Consider the following 5035-nt stretch of genomic DNA (forward strand, 5'->3'; position numbering starts at 1 on the left):
GATAAACAGAAGAGGAGGGATTGGAGACTAATAAATAAAGCTTCATTGATCTAAGAAAGGAAACATCTGACTCTGCAGCTACATGTATGTATTTGGTTTTATGATACTGCACACCTTTTGTCTGTTGTAACTCAATGAGTATCACATAGAGTACTGCTGAGCTATAATTCATAGTATTTTATATGTTCATCATCACATAAAGTGTTTCTGTTGTCAGTTGGCTCGTTATATGTAATTATTCAAAACAGCTCAAAAATCAAACACTCACTGATTAGGATATCATGACTCAGTGAGTGAGAACACTTAACTTCATGAACAGTTTGGTACTTCCTTTAAACTAATTTCATGAAAATCCCGAAGATGAAAAGAATTGAAAATATTTTTGCTCAGATAATTAGCTTGGATCAGACTGGTTTTATTAAGCAGAGACAAACGCAAGATAATGTTCGCCGAACATTACATGTTATTGATCATGTTGGAAAAAATAAAATTCCGATGGTTCGTATGAGCTTAGATGCTGAAAAGGCTTTCGATCGGGTTAATTGGGAATTTTTATATAAAGTCATGGGCAAGTTTGGATTTCATCAATCATTTATCAGGATTATTCAAGCACTATATAAATCACCAAGGGCAAGAATTAAAGTTAACGCGGCACTTTCTAATGTTTTTAATTTACAGAGAGGGACACATCAGGGTTGTCCCTTAAGTCCCTCACTCTTTGCTCTTTTTATAGAGGCCCTGAGTCAAAGTGTTATACAAAGTAATAATATTATTGGTGTCAAGATCATGGGTCGAGAGCATAAGATATCCTTGTTTGCTGATGATATTTTGATTTACTTGACAAATCCGAACATTACTTTCCCCAAGCTGCTATCACTTCTGGAGACCTTTAGCTCACTATCAGGTTATAAATTAAATATGCCGAAGACTCAGATATTAACTTTTAATTATAAGCCAAATCAGGAAATTAAGTCTAAGGTCAATTTGAACTGGGAGTCGGAGTGGATGAAGTATCTTGGAGTAAATATTACTAAAGATCTCTCTAAGTTATATAATGCAAATTTTAATCCTTTGTGTTATAAAATAAATGAGGATATTAAAAGATGGAACTTATTACCATTTTTAAATTTTGAATCACGTATTGATACAGTTAAAATGAATATCTTGCCCAGGATGCTTTATCTGTTCCAAACACTCCCAGTTGAAATAACTGATAAACAATTTCAGGAATGGGACAAAATAATCTCTAGGTTCATACACACTCAGAAATTAAAGTACAGAAATGTACCTATAGGGGTACAATGGCTTGTCACTGGGGTGGTACCCTCTAAGGTACCGTTCTGTACCCTAAACTGTGGGTACTGATTTGTACCCTTGTAATTTGTACCTTTTACACGTCAAACCTGTACTTTAAAGGACAAAGTTGTACCCTTAGTATAAAATACAAAGAAGAACCCTTAAAAGGAGTACAAAAATGTCTTTCTAAAGGTTCAGTATCTACACACAGATTTCCTATATTTTTCCTCTCAAGATTTGAAAAATTGAAGATACAAAGTCAAAAATACTTGTCACATTTATTACCTTCTTAAATACAGACTGTTATCAACAGAGTATGTCATAAGCTGCAACATCAATTTCCTGTCCAGGTTTTAGCAACGTCCATTCACTATCAACTCTAACACTGTATGAATGAAAATGGTTGTCATATAACAGAGGAATGAGAATTTTTCCACAAAAGACCCACATTGTGTCAATATTAAATATGTACTTAATTTGCCAGAACAGAGGAATCTTCTCTGAATGCAGTACATCAATGACAAACACATCTCTTACACAGTATTTGACACTGTTCACAATTACTTCTGACACACGCTGGAAAGCTTTCTTAGGTCTTAGCACTATCAACTTCAGAAAAGCCACAATAGACTGTCAGTGCTTGTTGCAGTTCCAGTGGTAATGACAAAAATGGTGTAGTCACACTTTTGTTAGAAAACTCCCAGCACTGTCTGAACTGATGTCTGTTGCTCAAAGTTGTAGCAATGTTCATAAAATTTCTACAATTGCGGGACGTTTTGAAATACTGGTGCTTACTTTCAAATCTCATACACCATAACAAACGTAGAGGGCCGAACATTTCAATCAGTCTTGCATAGTGGATTAAATAATGACACTTTGGTGTAACAGAAGAACAGCAGTCACTGAGTCCACAAGTTATGTCAAAATTGACATCATGGGAATGAATAAGTCCTATGTGCTGAATAAGCTTTATCAAACTAAAGGTTCTTCTGCCACATTTGGAGCACACTGATATGGCTGAGGCATGGTGGTCAATACAGAAGGTTTATTTGTCTGGTGACTGTGATTGGCAGAGGCCGGTCCTCACCCTCATCTATTTTCACAATGTACTTTTGGAGAAAAATCAGGGTGTTCTTCAGATGTTTTGGGTAAGCAAGGTTGAAGACAAAATACAAGCAGAAAGAAGAGATGATTCCTTCAAAAATACACGAGGTTCTGCACACTTCACTGCCATCCAACTTCACAATGTTTGAGCGCTTCTGGAGAACACTGGTTTCCAGTCTTCATGAAGTAGCTGAACAGTTGGATAGGGGTTTTAGGATGAACCTTGAAGTCAAAAGAGAAGGTAGAGGAAAGCAATATCTTAGTCTCTTAACAAAAGATACATTTGTTTTCCTTTTATATAGACTAAATATTTTAATACACACACCTCTCCAAGTATGACAAAGAGATCCAGTTTCTCCTTGAAGACGTATGGCAGGAATAAAAGTGCAGCCCTTGTGTCAAGATCTGCCAAAAAAAACAAAACAAAAAAACCCCACAATATCACCCATGCATTTTACCTGGCATTTCCAGTTACCTCTAAAAATTATATAAAATGGAAGCCTTGAAGTTAAAAAAAAGCAAATACCTGGTAGGTCATCAGTGAGAGCCTCCTCTCTTGCATCAAGGTAGAGCTGGTAAAGTGGGGTTTTCCCTCATGTAAGGTCAATCACCTTTGCTGCAACACATGAGAGCCCTTCACGAAATCGCTGGCTTACATTACCCGTTGTTGGTTGGATCCACCCGAGTTCGTTGCACAGCTACAAGTAAAAAATTCATTTTCAGTACAAAATAACAGTGTATGAAAATGAAATAATCTAAAGTTGATATTAATTATGTATGGTGCTGCATAATTATTTTTTATAGAATTTAACAACAATACTGTAAGAAGTTACATGAACATACTAAAAAAAAAGGAAAGAGGGACAGATGAAGAAAGCAAGGTCAAGGGCAAATAAAATTTACTACTATAAACATGTTAAATGTGACAGCTATTTCAAAGTTCAATTCAGCTTTCTGACTTACACCAGTAGGCATCCCTAAGAAGGGGTACTTCTTCAACACATCCTCCACAGGCATACCATCTGCAATTTCTTTTTGCCGCCAAGCAAACGTTTGCTGCATACGGTTATGAACCACCATGGTATCTGGTTGCATCTTCTGATATTGGCACTGTAAGACCTTTAAGTGGGCGTCTATGGATAATAAATCCTCTCCTTGGACGCATGGTCCCTTGAAAGAAAGCAAGAGTGAGAAGAGAAAGTCAAAACAGATTAGAAACCCAACATAAGACTAAATATACAATTAGAGCTGACACGATCTGTGCATCATTAAAGAACTTGTATCGGTTAAAGTTAACCGATACCATGAACCAATATTTAAAATATGGAAACTCTGAAATAATTTCACATAAAATCTTAATTGTTAACTTGAAATTTTAGTTTTGGAGTCATATTTAAAATTTTTTTTTTTTTTTTTTAATCTAGTTCACCCTCTTTAGCGCCTTCCAATTAATAATTTTTGTGAGGTAGAAGTATTAGCACTGGTACTTTGTATTAGCAAGTGCTCTAATCCAAGTATTGGTATTGTTTCAGTTTGAAAAAAGGGGTACAGTTGCATCCCTAATCCTTAGTTTTAGATGTAATAACAGATGCAAGAACATTTTATAGCTCAAGATGTCCCTCACACCAACCTGACAAACATTTCTCTGACTTGTTCGTTGACATTTATTAGGCTGCCCTCTCCTCGTGAGAACCAAACTTCTCCTTACAACGCCTCACTGCCTCACTGTCGACTAGTGGTGCCCGCTCTGATTTGAATTTACGTCTCAAAGACATATGCCATGTGTGCTTGTTGAACAGAAACATAAGTTACTGTAAAACAATCTACACAAAGTACACCCAACAAAGAATCAGTAAACATACTTCATACAAACCTACTGAGAGGCTACAGATTGTCTTACTAACAAAACAAGATCGAAAAAGCTTCACTTTTACTTTGTAATCTTGAAGGAACCTTGTGCAAATTTTAAATTTAACTTACATAACCATTTCCCTCACGATCCTTGAGGAAAGGATACTTCATTACCAGCGTCTTCACAGCTTGCACATATTCAGAATTTGTGGGATACCTGTAATATCAGAAGAAACATAAGTGTTAGAGCAACTGCTGACAAACAAACTTTATCAAGTGTCAGTTATTGTTTCTTAGTAATGTAGCGTTTATTTTCAATATGACAGATTCAGCTTTTTCTAAAGCAACAAGCTAACATTACCCTGATTAACTTACATAGTATACTGTGCCACAGCTTCATATAGAACTCTGATTATTGTGTGTCTGTCCCTTGGATTTTTATGGCACGGTTCTTTGTTGTCCAGTTTTAGTTGCAGATTTTGGGAAATCTTGGAATTTCAAAAGAGGCTGGCAGTCTCAAAGTATTTTCATTGTTGTGAAAACAGTTAAGTGTTTGATTTATTGCATGAATTGAAGTATAAAACACTACAGTAACAATACATATGGTAGAAACAATGATCATATTAACTAAATCCTAAAAGTGCATAACGGCCAACATGTATGCTTCAGACATACTAACTTCATTATAAATAAGAACATACCTTATTGAAGTTGATTTAAGTAGATGGTTGCCAGTCTTCTGGAGAGACAGTCTGTAGAGTCAGCGTCACTGAAGATTCCTTCA

At 35.8% G+C, this 5035-nt stretch overlaps 1 long non-coding RNA gene across 2 annotated transcripts; it reads right to left on the reverse strand.

Annotated features, from left to right (window-relative positions):
• Positions 1–2605: 2605 nt before the first annotated feature.
• LOC120437594 lies at positions 2606–4732 on the reverse strand. 2 transcript variants are annotated; one of them, XR_005611272.1, is made up of 6 exons: positions 4627–4732; positions 4381–4468; positions 3364–3570; positions 2927–3098; positions 2726–2805; positions 2606–2622 (listed from the first exon to the last, which is right to left on the reverse strand). It is a non-coding gene; the product is annotated as an uncharacterized LOC120437594 (long non-coding RNA). The 2 variants fall into 2 exon arrangements; XR_005611273.1 differs by lacking the exons at positions 4381–4468; positions 4627–4732 and adding an exon at positions 4031–4087.
• Positions 4733–5035: the final 303 nt, after the last annotated feature.

Source organism: Oreochromis aureus, linkage group 3 (genome assembly GCF_013358895.1).
Source record: "Oreochromis aureus strain Israel breed Guangdong linkage group 3, ZZ_aureus, whole genome shotgun sequence".
Taxonomy (NCBI): Eukaryota; Metazoa; Chordata; class Actinopteri; order Cichliformes; family Cichlidae; genus Oreochromis; species Oreochromis aureus.